At 48.2% G+C, this 15,566-nt stretch overlaps 1 protein-coding gene across 13 annotated transcripts in view; it reads right to left on the reverse strand.

Moving 5' to 3' along the window:
* The window catches only part of LOC128329198 (sodium channel protein type 5 subunit alpha-like), a 371,320-nt gene extending 362,978 nt beyond the window's left edge, over positions 1 to 8,342 (reverse strand). For 11 of the 13 annotated variants that reach the window (XM_053259895.1, XM_053259892.1, XM_053259896.1 and 8 more), the window contains exons 1-2: positions 5,630 to 5,848; positions 5,409 to 5,513 (exon numbers count right to left, since the gene is read on the reverse strand). The gene's annotated coding sequence lies outside the window, so the exon portion shown is untranslated. Of the gene's footprint in view, positions 1 to 5,408; positions 5,514 to 5,629; positions 5,849 to 8,326 lie in introns of those variants that run through there. The other 2 variants (XM_053259890.1, XM_053259889.1) reach the window with 2 other exon arrangements.
* Positions 8,343 to 15,566: the final 7,224 nt, after the last annotated feature.

Genomic DNA, 15,566 nt, shown 5'->3' on the forward strand with positions numbered 1-15,566 from the left:
CATAAGGAAGATGTTCCAGGCCCCTGACCATCTTGGTTGCCTTCTTCTGCACCTCTCACAGTTCTGCAGTGTCCTCCTTAAAATACAGTGACCAGAACTGCACACAGTACTCCAAACGTGGCCAAGTACAGAAGGTCACTAGTTCAATCTCTGGCAGCATCTCCAAGAAGGGGTGGGGAAGGCTCCTGCCTGAAACCTTGGAGAAGCCGCTGCCAGTCAGTGCAGACAATACTGAGCTAGATGGACCAATGGTCTGACTTGGTAGAAGGCAGCTTCCTATGGATGTGACCACCAGGACATGAGCAACAGTAACCCCAAGGTGCCCTTGGGCACTCCTAACCACAGCTGCTTCCTGACCTTACCGGAGTACCTACCAGACTAGGCACTTGCTCCCTGGAAGGGAGGGCTACCCCATCCATAACAACTGTCTGGAGCAGGCCTGCTCAACTGCAGCCCTCCAGCAGATGTTGGCCTACAACTCCCATAATCCCTGGCTATTGGCCAAAAACAGCTGGGGGGGTTCAAAGTTGAGCAGGCCTGGTCTGGAATCTCCTCTGGAGCTGATCTGGACAGGGTGGCCTTCCCTTCCAAGTCTCTTCCAACTTGACACTTTTCAAATATCTGGAGCAGGGTTTCTTAACCTTGGGCCCCCAGATGTTGGACTACAACTCCCAGAATCCCCAGCCACAAAGGCCAGGTCTGGGGATTCTGGGAGTTGTAGTCCAACAACATCTGGGGGCCCAAGGTTAAGAAACCCTGATCTGGAGGGCTGCCACGGAAAAAAAGGATGAGACTCATCCCTCACTGCCCCAGAGGGAAGGACTAAGGCTAGTGGGCTTAAGTCACAGGGGAGCAGATTTCAGCTGAACTTTAGGGAAAATGTCTAAGTTGTAAAAGGCAGGCCTGTAGCCAGCCTAACCATTTGGGGTGGGAACCAAAAAATGTAGGACAGGCAGCTTATCTGGCCCCCATCAGTCCTAAGTGCAAGCAACATTCAGTTCTCTTTTTAAAAAGTTTGTAAAAAATTTAGGGTGGGAGCAGAGAAAAATAGTGTTGGGGTGGGAGGGAATAGGCCTGTCCTAGAATCCCTGGCTACAGGCCTGGTACGAGGAGTTCAGCAATGGACTGAGATACCAGGGGTGGGAGGGCTCTTCAAGCAGAGGCTGGACAGTCATCAGTTGAGGGTGTTCTAGTGCTTAAATTCCTGCATTGGGCAAGGGGGTTGGACTAGATGACCTCCAAGACACCAAGCAACAACAAAAATATTTGTTTACACCTTTTCAACAAAGGTCTCCAAAGAGGTTTACACAGAGAAATAATAAGTAAGAAAGATGGATCCCTGTCCCGAAAGGGATCACAATCCAAAAGGAAACATAAGACTGACACCAGCAACCAGTGTACCATCTAATAGAGATTCCCAGATGTTGTTGACTACAACTCCCATAATCATTAGGCCACTGCAGCTGGGAATGCTGGGAGTTGTAGTGAACAACATCTGGGAACCCCTGTTAGAGGGAACACTGCCAGCAGCAGTCACTGGAGGGTACTGTGCTGGGGGTGGATAGGGTCAGTTGCTCTCCCCCTGCTCAATAAAGAGAATCACCGCGTTGAAAAGGTGCCTCTTTGCTCCATTAGCAGGGGTAACTTCCAACTCTATGATCCAACGAACAGCATCTTCCGGAGCTTCCATAGAGCCTCACACCTCCTACAATGCAAGGCTTTTTGCAATGTTATTTCCAAGGAGCTGGCTCGCATATTTAGTCATCAAATGCAGAATAGCCAGAAGGATGCACAGGCATGTGTGAGCCAGGCCTGGGGTGAGTCAATATTCGCAACAGGAAAAACACAAAACACAGCACAGCTTTCCTTGGCCTCGGCCCTAGAACAGGGGCAGGCAACCTTGGCTCTTGTTCTGAACTACAATACACTGTGGCTGGGATGACGGGTGCTGTCGTTCAAAAACAGCTGGGGAGCCAAGGTGGAGGAGAGCTGGTCTTGTGGTAGCAAGCATGGATTGTCCCCTTTGCTAAGCAGAGTCTGCCCTGGTTTGCATTTGAATGGGAGACTACATGTGGGCAATGGAAGATATCCCCCTTAGGAGATCTGGCCACTCTGGGAAGAGCATCTGCATGCTTGCACATAGAAAGGCCTAGGTTCCCTCCCTGACAGCATCTCCAAGATGGGGCTGAGAGAGACTCCTGCCTGCACCCTTGGAGAAGCCGCTGCCAGTCTGGGTAGACAGTACTGAGCTAGATGGACCAATGGTCTGACTCAGTAGACGGCAGCTTTCTATGTTCCGAAGGTTGCCTGCCCCTGCCCTAGAGCTTCAAAAGGATAGGTTTGAAAATGTGTGGGGAATACCTGGGGGACCCTCTGAAACCAGCAGCCAGGAGGATGGGGCTCCATGCCAGCCACAATCAGAACTTCTCTATCACTTCATTTCTCTTAACTTTGCAAAGTCCAGAAAAGTGAGGAGATCACATTTATACTAGCCTGCCTGCCCACATATGCCCATCAGTCACTGGTAGTCCAAAGGAGGAGGGGGCCCTAACCATTTTCCTTGCCTGGTCACCTGGAGGAATTCCTGCTTGCCTCAGCTGACTAGCAAGTGCTATAAGTTTGTTCTGCTATTTATTGCATGTTTCTCTTCCATTTTAATCATCAGGACCCAAATTCTTTACATAGGAACACAGGAATCTGCCTTCTATTGAGTCAGACTATCGCTCCATCTAGCTCAGGACTGTCTGCACAGCCTGGCAGCAGCTTCTCCAGGGTTTCAGACCGGGGTCTTTCCCACCTGGACCCTTCAGCATGCAAGCTTCACATGGTCTCCAACTAAGCTACAGTCCCATCTTTGAGAGGGTCTGGGATACAAGCTGAAATGAATGTGAGTCCCAGAAAGAGACATTTGACCCTCCCTGTTTATTTACTCCTCATTTTTAAATCTCACTGTCGCTCCAAGAAGCATACCCCATACATGGATGGAGTTTCCCCCATTTTATCCTCACAACAACCTTGTAAGGTAGGTTAGGCTGAGAGAGAGAGGACGTCTGATTCAAGGTCACCCATGAGCCTTGTGGCCTGCATGGGGACTCGAACCTGCATCTCCCGATCCAAATCCAGCATTCTAACCACTACATCATACTGGCTCTCTTTTGTTCCCCAAGACTAACAAACAGGAAAACATGCAAATATATGCAAATTCACACAGCAATCATCAATACGGGCCACAGAATTCAGCTTCCCACAGGGCAGGGTCACCTTGGCAGCATTTTACTTTTTGAGTCCAGTATTGGCATGGCCTTGGGTATTTCTCCTCCTTTAACAGATGGCTCTTGACTTCCCCCAAATGCTTTTTAGATCCTCAGGGAGAAGATATTAAATTTGTTAGTCATTTGCTAAATATCAAAAACCAGGGGGAGGGGGCAAAGAAAGGGAAGGAAGGCACCCCTCCACCACAGACAACCACACAATACTTCATAATCTCTGGAACACAGAGTCCTATGTGTAAATATTATTCTTAGCACTAACTTTGACCAGTCACATTGAGTGAATTACGTAAACTCGGCCTCTTAATGCTGAAACCTTTTGATGTGTAAATCTAAAAATATCACGACTCCTACCACAGGCCAGCGTTAAAATTTGCTTCGTGGTCAAGTCTGTTGCCTCCAGAAACAGGATGGGCTGGTTTTTCTTATTATTCCACAACCAAAGAGAAGAAAGGGATTTTTTCACATATTTGCCAGGTAAATCGGCCTTCCCAACAGTCCATTTCCCATCACAACCCAACAACGCTCAGTCTCAGCTTCCACAGAAACTGTGAAATATCCTTTAGTACCACAAAATCCCAGCAGCTTTCAAGTTTTTCCCGTTCTATGTCCTCTTGGAATAAAATAGACACATCCTGGCTTTCTCGCTGGGCTGACCTTTTAGCTTCTCTGCTACCAAAAGCTTATGGGATCTGCCTCTCCCATCTGCAGCTCCACCTGCCCTGCTTTCCCAGGCCAAGAGCAAGGATCAGCTATACGTGTTTGGAAACACATCCCTCCCCATCTCCTCTCTCTCCCCCATCCTTTCCATGTCAACCATTCCACCTTGGAAAGCAAACGGGAGAATTCAGAATCCATCTGCACCAGCCACTCTTGAAGAAGAAGTCAAACTTCAGCACCTTGGACAGAGCCCATGCTTTAAAACAAGTAAACAATGCCAATATGCCCTGCTAATCATTCTTGAAATATTGTTGAAACTGGACATGTGCCTGTTGAAGACATTTGCGAGTCTGTTTATTTTTAGTATTGACAAATCCTCTTTAGATCACACAATGTTTATTCTACTCGATGTCCTGTCTTTGGGGAGGGTTACTCATCACCACACAGTGAGCCAAATCCACCACCACCCGTTCTCTTTAAGCAGAACTTTAGCAAAACTGGGAGAAAGGTCTTAAAACCAACAAGCAAAAGTAATACCAGAAAATATGTACATATCCACAACAACTAGACACCACTTCTGGTCAGAACCAAACTTGTTGCTCAGTTCCTCACATTTCAATGAATACTACTTTTCTACCATAAAAAGAAATACATCCCTGAAAACCTATTGATACCACCATATTTAAGTGCATAATTTTCATTATTCCTTGGGATAGTGTTCCCAGTAACATATTGCTCCCTTTATTCACACACACACACAGACAGATCATGATGTTCAATCATAATTATTATTGTTGTTATTATTACTAGTACTACAACTATAAAAAAATTATTTCCTTTGTTGATCAAATTAGAGTCAAATATCAAACAATCTCAACTTTTGATCTATGGAAGTCAAGCAAGGTATTTGCAAAAAAGCAGAAGTGTGTGTGTGTGTGTGTGTGTGTGTGTGTGTGTGTGTAAACATCTGGTTTATTGTGGTAGTTCTGAAAAATTTCAACTCCCATTTTGATGAGTAAAAACAGCAATCTTTCTTTTTCATCAGACGTCACATTAAAACCATCTTAATAGCCTCATCTCTCTTCCTTTTGAGGGCTGTAATTCTATGCACACTTACTTTTGAGCAAGCCACTTTGAATTCAGCTGTCACTTACTTTCCAGAAAATATGCACAAGATTGCGGATGCAGTGCTGCATCTTTTTCCCCCTTTTTTAAAAAAAATAACTTGGCCCACAATAAGAAGTCCAACTTTGCGATTTGCTTTTGATTTCCCCCATTTATACATATATATTTAATCAATGCTTTTCAGAACCGGCATCTGACATCCTTTAATTTATAAGTTTCTCTGTTTACAAGAGAGTCTGATTCTAGCAGCCTGGCTTAAGACTGGCCATTGGTGTGTTGGTGTTTCTCTCGTTTCTTTCTTTGCCATCTAAGCCCAGCACCATCACAAAATCAGAGAAGAAGAGAGATTCATACTTGCAAATAATGAGGTTGGCAAACTTTAAAATCCACAAGGAGAAGATCTTTGGTGCAGACAGGCGTTTCTCCTTCCCGAATCCATTCTTAGGAAAGACGTCTCCCCTACAAAGGAGACTCCCCTCTCAGTCATAATATATAGATAGATAGAGATTTATTTTTTTAAAATCAATAATAGTAATAATAATTAGAAAGCCCCAAAGAGCAAGCAGGAAACTTACTGTGGATTTCCGTACTTTCCTCCTGCTAGCCCAGGCAGACTTGCAGGGTCATTCTAGAGTTTGTAGGTCCCCTTTTGATAGCTCCCAAGCGCAAGGAAGACCCCCCGCCCCCGTCTTCATCGCTGTGCCTGTTGGCCCAGAGGGCGACCCCTCGCCATCCTAGACGGCAGCAGCTCCCGACGGGGCATGGTGGAAGTCGCGCTACTACCGCCTCCGCGCCGTGGGATGCACAGAGCTCGGCTGGCTGGCTGGCTGCCTCCCCGGCCGGTCCAGCCAAGGGAAAGGGAGGCGGTAGCTTCGCACGCGCCGCCTCCTCCTCCCCAAGCCCTGGCTCGCTGGCTGCGCTCTTCCCGCGCCCTCGTCCTCCATTCCACCCGCCGGGCTCAGCGAGCGCTTCGGCGGCGGCAGCGCTATGGGGCAGCGCCCCCTGCTGGCCTCGTGCGTCTTCCCTCACGCCGCTGCACGAGGCCTTGGGCAGGCCCAGGGAGAGGGAGAGGGAGTCGTGTGGACGAAGTTGCCCGGAACACGGGACGCGAAAAAGCCGTCTCCCCTCTTCTTATCAACTTGCAAACAAAATTTGTGGAGGCCGGAATGTGGGCTCGTCTGGAATAACTGCAGCAGCTGCTTTCCCGCACAAACCTGGTTAGACGTTCAAGGCTTTGGGGTGCAATCGTCTTTGCTGCTGTTCAAAGGGAAGCCCCCTTGGACTCAGTGGGACTTAGGGACACAGGAAGCTGCCGTATGCCGAGTCAGACCCTTGGTCCCTCGAGTTCAGCATTGCCTACACCAACTGGCAGCTGCTGTGCGAGGATTTCAAGGAGGAGTGTCTCCCAGCCCTGCCGGAAGATGCCAGGGAGTGAACCTGGGAGCATCTGCATGCAAAGGATGCTTTTCTTCTGCATGCAGTCTCCCATTCAAACACAAACCAAGGTGGACCCTACTTAGCAGAGGGCACAGATCATGCTAACTGAGCAAAGAGGCACCTTTTTAAAGTGATGCTCTTTATTTAGCAGGGGGAGAGCCATTGGCCCTATCCGTCCCCAGCACAGCATACCTCCAGTGGCTGTTGCTGGTGTCTATCTTATGTTCCTTTTTTAAGATTGTGAGCCCTTTAGGGACAGGGAGCCATTTTTAAAATTTATTTATTTCTATGTAAGCCACTTTGGGAACTTTTTGGTATATAAATATGTGTCGTATTCATATGCTTGCTACCACAAGCATTCCTCCCCAGACCAGCTCTCCTAATTCTAAGTGAGACGTAAGTTTTGGGTGGTATAAAAATATGTTCAATAAATTAAATAAGTGTGCAAGGATAAAACTCTAGGCACTGGCATCTATCTGGTTTTTAGTCTGCCTTTCCTCCAAAGAGCTCAGAATCCCCTTCTATCCCCACAACAACCCCACAAAGCAGGTTAGTCTACCTAACAAGTGGTATTATTATTATTTTACATTTTATATCCCACGCTTCCTCCACGGAGCCCAGAGCGGTGTACTGCATACTTGAGTTTCTCCTCACAACAACCCTGTGAAGTAGGTTAGGCTGAGAGAGAAGTGGCTGGCCCAGAGTCACCCAGCAAGTCTCATGGCTGAATGGGCATCTGAACTTGGGTCTCCCCGGTCCTAGTCCAGGACTCTAGCCAGAGAGCTAGTGTTGGCCCAGGTCTATGCAGCAAGCTTTGGAGCCAAGGGGGGATTTGAACCCAGGTCTTCCCAGTCTAAGTCCTACTGTCATCCCCTCATTACACTGGTTATCACATATTTGGAAAATGTACTTGGGAACAAACCCCATTGCAACAGATGGGACATTTTTACATTTTTGTGAGTAGATATGCAGAAAAGTCAGCTATATATGGCGAATGTTTCACTATCAACATATTTAATCGGTGTGTCTGTTCCGGAGTGGCCATCCTCAGCTTCTCCAGTGGCTGTTGGACTACAACTCCCATCACCCCCAACCACAATTTAGTGTAGCTGGGGATGGTGGGAGTTGTAGTCCAACAGCAGCCTAAAAGCCTTCTGTTCCCTACCTACAATGCTATTTTTTCTTACTATTTATTATTTTATTTTACATTTTTAGATCCCACTCTTCCTCCAAGGAGCCCATAGCAGTACTTGAGTTTCTCCTCACAACAACCCCGTGAAGTAGGTTAGGCTGAGAGAGAAGTGACTGGCCCAGAGTCACCCAGCTAGTATCATGGCTGAATGGGAATTTGAACTCGGGTCTCCCTGGTCCTAGTCCAGCCCTCTAACCACTAAGCCACGCTAGCTCACTAGACTAGGAAAATGCCTGGAATAAATAGGTGCTTGTTTTTTAAAAAATAAACTTTGCAGGCCTTCAGACCTCAGCTTCAGGGAGAGATGTGGGGAAGTGTACCTAGAGATGTACATATCAGGGGTATAAAAATATAATCAATTAAATGAAGGAGTATTTGGTTCCTGCCCCACATCTGGGAGCTGCCCCCCTCCTCTTGGCATAACCTCACAGTGCTGGGGAGTACATGTGAACGAAGCATCCACAGGGGTGGGGCAAATCACAAGAGTCTTTGTGCCCATTCACCGCCCAATGAACCAAGTAGGGTTGGAGTTTGCAGCCCAGAAGAGTCGAGGCAGGCAGGAAATACCCGGGCAGCTCAGGAAACAGACCAAGAAACAAATGTAAGAGGCAAACACAGTCAAAGCCCCCAACAGAGAGCTCACCTGCTAGCCCAAAGAAGTGACTGACCAACCACCCACACTTTGGAATTAGTTGTCTGGGCAACTAAGTCCAGCTGTTGCAGCTCTCTAGCAGGAAGTGGTGTGTGATTGGCTTTCCTGAATCACCTGACTCCCAGGAGCAGAGGGGTTCTGGCACAGGGAGTAATGGCCCCAACCATTGGCCCAGACCTGAAGGGCCCTAATTCACTCATGTACAAGCAGGGACGCCTTAACCCTGTCCTTTCCAGCACAAACAGAAATAGGGGCTCCTCTAAATTCTCTTTATGTATCTCAGCCTGACAAAGTTGCTGTTGCTGGAGAGGAGAGAGGTGTTTTGTTTTTTAAGTGCAAAATTGGGACATTGGGGACCAAGGACTATTTGGGGCCAGACTGAATCCCCACATCTCCAACTGCTTATCTCTCGGTTAGTGGCTTCTTGTCCTGTCCATTGCACGTCTGTCCAAATTCCCATGGAACCTCACTTCTCAGAGGCTTTTGTGCAAGTCAGAACAGCTGCTGGCCAGCCCTCATCACCTTCCTTCGAAGTGAGCTGCATGTCTCTTATGGTTGCCAACTCTTCTAATATCCCCTGCACCTGTGCTTTCAAGAGCAACGTGATCTGACTGCAGGAATTAGTGGCTGGATTTCCACAGCATGATGATAAAGAACGGTTATGGTGCATTGTCAAATGCATCGCTGGAAAATGGCATCCCCAGTGGCTCAGTCACTTGGTCCTACAACACAAGTTCTCAGGCTTGGGTCCCCAGATGTTGTTCGATGAAAACTCCCATCATTCGGAGTAACAACGGCCATTGGGAGTCCAACATCGTCTGGGGTTGATGTTTGAGAATCCCAAGTTTGAAGGCTCTTGCCTCACAGCTTCCTCTGACATGGATCTGCTATCAACCCTGCTAGAGCTAGAATTCTACAGGCTGAGTCACATGGCCTTCCAGGAGTTCTGTGATTTATGCCATATATGGCAGCTTGCAAGATCCCGAAAATATTCTGTAAAAAAATATCCACGGCTGAACTTTTGAGTAACCTTCTAGATATTGGCTGAACAGGAAGGACTAAATTATTGCATAATCTTCACCGTTTAGGCAACACTCCCCTCTGCTGGCCAAAAGGAATATTGCTCCTGCTGGCTGAAAATAGGCTGGTGGGAGCACAGAGGGCTAATCAAGCACCGGAATAAATACACCTGAGAGATCTCACTTATCTCTCATTTATTCCACTGCTTGTTTAATTCACATCACTCCTTTTGATTTAATGTATCTCCACTGCCTTCCTTTTCCACACAGTGCTCATTTCCCCCTCCTTCTTTTGGTCTACCAGTGTCTTTTGGTCTGCCAGGAGAGCTGGTCTTGTGGTAGCAAGCATGACTTGTCCCCTTAGCTAAGCAGGGTCTGCCCTGGTTGCATCTGAATGGGAGACTTGATGTGTGAGCACTGGAAGAGATTCCCCTCAGGGGATGAAGCCGCTCTGGGAAGAGCAGAAGGTTTCAAGTTCTCTCCCTGGCAGCATCTCCAAGATAGGGCTGAGAGAGATTCCTGCCTGCCACCTTGGAGAAGCCGCTGCCAGTCTGTGAAGACAATACTGAGCTAGATAGACCAATGGTCTGACTCAGTATATGGCAGTTTCCTATGTTCCTATGTATAAATGCCATTACTCCATGGCTGCATTCGCACGCAATGTTGAATTGTGGGTCCAATGGACGCATGGTTCTGCTCCCCACCCCCATCCCTGCCCTCTTGTCTGCATTTGGACATAATGGAGAGGAGGCTCTCTGCAGAGAGGAGGGCGAACTGGCTGTGTGGGCTTCCTTCTTGCACGAAGGACAGACCGCACAGCCAATCATAGCCAGAGAGAGAGAGCAGCTTCCTCTCTCAATTCCGGTTTCAGACAACCCTGCCTGTGGCTCCACATTCAGACGTTCTGCAGGTGGCTGTCAACAACCTCGGTTATAAGCAGCAAAACTCACTACAAACCGAAGGTTCAAATTGGAGTTTGGAGAGCATAATTTCGGATCACTTTCTGTGCAGAGCCAGAATTGCACACATTCAGATGTACAGGGTTGGCAGCCTCTGGCCCCTTTACCTCTGGTTTCCCATTTTGTGCCAATGGAGCCCATGTATCACCTGTCTGCTCTTCTGTACATACATTGTCCTCGGTTTCATTCTGCCAGAACTTTGTTCCTTTGCAAGGTTTGGTTGTCCACCTTCTACCTCTGCCCTTCCTAACTTTCAGAGCCAATCTGCCCATTCCAAAGAATGAGGTGCTAAACTAGACTTATTCCCACATTATGCTCGACACTCCTACAGTCTGTGTATATTGTACACAGGTACAGTTATCTTATATCTGTTTCTTAAGGAGCTGGAAATGTTGTTATACTTATGGCCATGTAACTGCTGTGAGAGAGGAATCTACCAGCACACTTAGGGTAACCCACAGATATAGGTTTGTTTAAAAAAAAAAAATCTGAAGGGGGGAAATCTAAAAAAAATCCCAAACCTTTATAGCTGCTTCTCTCATGTGCAAAAGGAAATATTATGTAGATTTAACTAAATGTTTATTCAACAGCTCCATAATTCTCTTTCTCCTTTCCCTCCCTTTTCCTTTCTGACTCCTCCCTCACACTCTCTACAGGCTCCCCCCCTGAGATAAATGCCCAAACTAACAAACTGCAAAAGATTATGGGATAGAATACAACAGAAACCTCTCAAACTCCCCCAATGTAACTCAATGGGGCGGAATGTTTGTGGATTCAGAAGGCAGTTAACAGATAAGCAGGTGGGTGGAGCTAATGGAACTGAGTGCCAATGAGGTGGGGGAAGGAGAGCTTGAACAAAAATAGTGGGAATTCTCTCAGCTTGAAGAATACTCCCCTCAAGACAAACCATTCTGCTTCTGAGTGGGAATAGAGAGGTGTCTAAAATTTTCACCAGGCTCATGCACAGGCTCAGGTAATGCAGGCACACCAGGGATATACTGCAGCATTTTTTTTGCAGGTCCATACTTGTGCGGCGGCGGGCCCCAGCCCGGCTGCAGATGTGAGGCGGTGGTGGCGGGGGAGGACCAGCCTGGCCTGGCCCGACAGCGCGGTGGTGGTGGTGCGGGAGCGGCAGGGCGGGAGCGGACCGGCCCAGCAGCACGGTGGTGGTGGCAGGACTCGGCTCGCTAGCGGTGGCGGCCACAGGACTCGGCCCGCTGGCGGCGGCGGCCGCACTCGGCCCTGCCGGAGACGGGGGGTGTAGAGAGAGAGGTAGCCGGCCCCAAAGAGCGCACAGATGCTCTGTGCGGGGTCGGCTTGTTATTTATTATTTTACATTTATATCCCGCTCTTCTTCCAAGGAGCCCAGAGCGGTGTACTGCATACTTGAGTTTCTCTTTCACAACAACCCTGTGAAGTAGGTTAGGCCGAGAGAGAAGTGACTGGCCCAGAGTCACCCAGCTAGTTTCATGGCTGCATGGGGATTTGAACTCGGGTCTCCCCAGTCCTAGTCCAGCACTAAAACTAAAACTATAAATATCTCACAACATTTCTGCCCAAGCTTAGATTGGTATCACTATTTGAATGAAACTGATGGTTTTTAACATTTAACATATCTGACATTCTGGCCCGATCTCATACTTGTGCACAGTTTATCTTATTGTCCTTGGAGGAAGAGTGATATGTATATATACATGGAGATATGGTGGCCGGGGGGGGGTGCACTTCCATTGATGCATTTAGCAGATGAGCAGATCTGTGTGCAGAAAGGTAGCCTTTTAAAGCTGTGAACAGAAGAAGGCTTTTTTGCCCTGGGCTCTGTCCTAGAAGGATCCAAAACCACCAGACCCCCACACCCATCAGAAACCTCCCGGCTGTGCCCCAAGCTTCATTCCTGGGCCTGTAGGTGTAGCTGTCAGATCACTACTAACTCCCCGTCTTTCCTGCTGCCCCCAATGATAGCCTGATAACTTTGGCATCTTATGCCATTGGTTCTCAAACATGGCTCCCCAGATGTTGTAGAACTACAACTCCCAGTGGCCATTGTGGCTGGGGGTGATGGGAGTTGTAGTCCAACAACATCTGGGAAGCTATGTTTGAGAACTCCTGTATCATATCAAATGTGAACAAATGCTCTCTGGATTGTCCAATTTCAAGGTAACATTTCAAACTTTTTTTGGCAGGACTTTGCATATGGCCAGACATTATACCTGCAGCCCACAAATTTGCTCATTATTGTACCATGCACCCCTAGATTACTTCACTGATTTGGCACGTGATCGGATCGCCCCCAGCCATGAACTTCAATGGAGGGAGCAGCTCAGCATGTAACGTTATTTATTTCTGTACATTGCGCCAGCCATGGGCATGGCTTATTGCAAAGAATGAGAGGATAGGTCCCTGCCCCAAGGTGCTTACTATGTAGCTATTGACACAAGAGGGGGGGAAACAGAGGAAGGGAAGAGAAATAGAGGCAGGGCTCAACAGGAAAAGAAAGTGCAACAACAGTAGTTACATGTACATGTCGCATGGGATGTTGCCTCCATTGAAGCAAGGAGGAAATTTGACTTATGCCTGTGTGCAAATGGTGCGGGTCCAAGGACAGGGCGCCATCTGAAGTCAAGCCAGTCTGTCAATTCCCTTGTCAGTTACAGGAAGGCCTGCACTCTGTTTACGGCCCAGGGCTGCTCAACTGCAGCCCTCCAGCTGTTTTTGGACTACGACTCCCATAATCCCCAGCCACAGCAGTCCATAGCCAGGGATTATGGGGACTGTAGGCCAACATCTGTAGGAGGGCCCAAGTTGAGCAGTGATGAATTCTACATCCATAGTTTGGAGACAATCTGTGAGCAATCCAAGACATGGGCTCCCCATCTGGGTCAGGGGAGAAGAGATGCGCTTGAGCAAGGCCATTGTGACCAGGGAAACCATCCGGACAGGCAGAGAATGGAGCAGGATTTGAGGCCAACAAGCTTCAGGGAGGAGCAGACTAGAAGTACAGGGCAAGCCAAAGAGATGATAATACAGGATGAGACACAGCCAGAGCTCTAAACCCAGCTGATAGGCTCCTCTCATAACATGAAGGAGGAGAGCTGGTCTTGTGGGGGCCAGCATGATTTGTCTCCTTTGCTAAGCAGGGTCCATCCTGGTTTGCATTTGAATGGGAGACTCAGGTGGAATCTCAGGTGGTCTCGGCTGGCATTCCAAGGCAGAGTAGCAAAGACCCCGCTATGTGCTGGCCACACCCACTGGTGCGTACATGTTAGATTCTGACAAGATTTCCCATCCTTCTCCCAACTCTGCAGAGGCTACGGAAACCCCCCAAACCTCCCTCTATTTTCAGATCACATTGGAAAGCGCTGTGCTGCCTCACTGCTTTCTGTGACCCTCCAGGGTCCAGCCTGAGGTCAGCGAGGCCCAATGCTCTTCCTCGGACTCAGGAGAAGGGAGGGGGACCTTGTCAGCCTCGCGCTGAGCCAAAGCAGGGCTCAGAAGGTTGCAAAGAGTCTTGCAGCTTTTAGATCCTTTCCATAGTCTGCAAGAGGTCTGAGTGATACCACTTGGCCTTCTCACGAGCCCAGGGAACGTCCCAGGGACCTATCACAGAGGATCAGAAAGGCCTGGAAAAGAATCTCCTGGACCTCTTCTTGAGCCTCAGAGACATCTTACTGTCTTCCTGAGGTTCTCCAAGGCCAGCAGGCCTGTAGCGAGCCTAAATGTTTAGGAAGGTGCCAAAGGAGGAGTGGCATAACTATAATAGGGCAAGAGGAGACAGTTGTCTGCGGGCCCACTGCCTTGGGGGCCCCCCAGAGGCAAGTCACATGACTGACTCCCTCAGCTGCGCACCCACCCAGGCTTCCTTCAGTTGTATTCATCCTCTAAAATTGATGTGAGTGTTAAGACCTAGAGCTACCAGAACAGCATGTCTTTCTCTAGTCTAGGGCCATTACATGGCTTGCATCGTCCACAATTTACAAAATCTTTATATATATTTAAATTTTACAATGCTTTTTGTTACCACTATTCAGCCTCATTTAAGATTTCTTTACTTCATGAGCTGAGCTTCGGGGGGGGGGGGGCATTTTAAAATCTTGTCTCCAACCTTGCTATGGCCCTGGGCATAGGGGCATATATTACCACCTGTCCTGAGTTACTCTCCATTACTAATACTGTTACTACTACTACAATGAATATTTATATACTACTTTGCAACAAAAGTTCTCAAAGCGGTTTACAAAGCAGTTTAGATTACATTACAAGATAGCCATTTAAAAGTTATTTGCTTGAAAGAACTTCGGGGGGGGGCAAAGAAAAATTAAGGGCCGTGGGCCCCATATTGGCTCCCCCCCCCTGGCTACAGGTCTCAAGGTCTAATGCAATGTGGAGGAGAGCCCCCCGTCTTTCTCCCCATGCCAATGAAATGGAAGGGGCCCCTCCTAAGATTGCATGGAGCCTTAGAAAGGATCCACAAACAGCCCCATGTCCCTCTGCTTTCCGGGGGTCTCCAACGTGCCGCACAACAGTCTCAAGCCCCTAAGAACTAAGGAGGAAGGGCTTGCCCCTTGCAGTTGTGCTAGGGTTTTGCTGACACTTGGAAAGGTCTCCAAAAGCGCAGCTTGATGCCACCATCAAAGCTTTTCCAGGTTCACGGGTAAACCTTGAGTATTGGCTGGCTACCAAGACCAGTGAAAATCTGTCGTTAAGGTGGGCTGCGGACCAGGAGGCGGTCCCTGCCACATAGAACAAGACCTGTAGCAGCTGCAAGCACTATTACTGGGGGAAGAGAGTGCCCCACAGTGTCATGGGGCTGCTTGGGGAGCTGCCTTCTACTGAGTCAGACTTGTTTTCCACCGAGTTCTGTATTATCTGCACTGACTGGCAGCAGTTCTCCGAGGTTTCAGCCAGGGGTCTTCTCCACCTGGAGAGGCCAGGGATTTAACCTGGGACCTTCTGCATGCAAAGAGGCTCTTCTGCTGAGCTACAGTCCTCCCCCCTCTGGGATCCTGTGAAAGGGACTAATATAGAGAAATTATGTAACTGTTCCTTAATGATTCAAGTCCTAATAAATGCATCAGGCAAATGAACATTCTTCCTCACATTTGGACTCTGGCATTGTCTGCTCAAACATTTTTTTCCCCCTGCTCGAAATTAGATTAAGTACATCTTTGATATTTCAAATCTGTGGGTCCGAAAGAGAGCAGGAGGGGAAGGAAATGAGAAGTCATGAATTGGCAAAACTGTGCTAAGCTTTTC

Source organism: Hemicordylus capensis, chromosome 6, assembly GCF_027244095.1.
Source record: "Hemicordylus capensis ecotype Gifberg chromosome 6, rHemCap1.1.pri, whole genome shotgun sequence".
NCBI lineage: Eukaryota > Metazoa > Chordata > Lepidosauria > Squamata > Cordylidae > Hemicordylus > Hemicordylus capensis.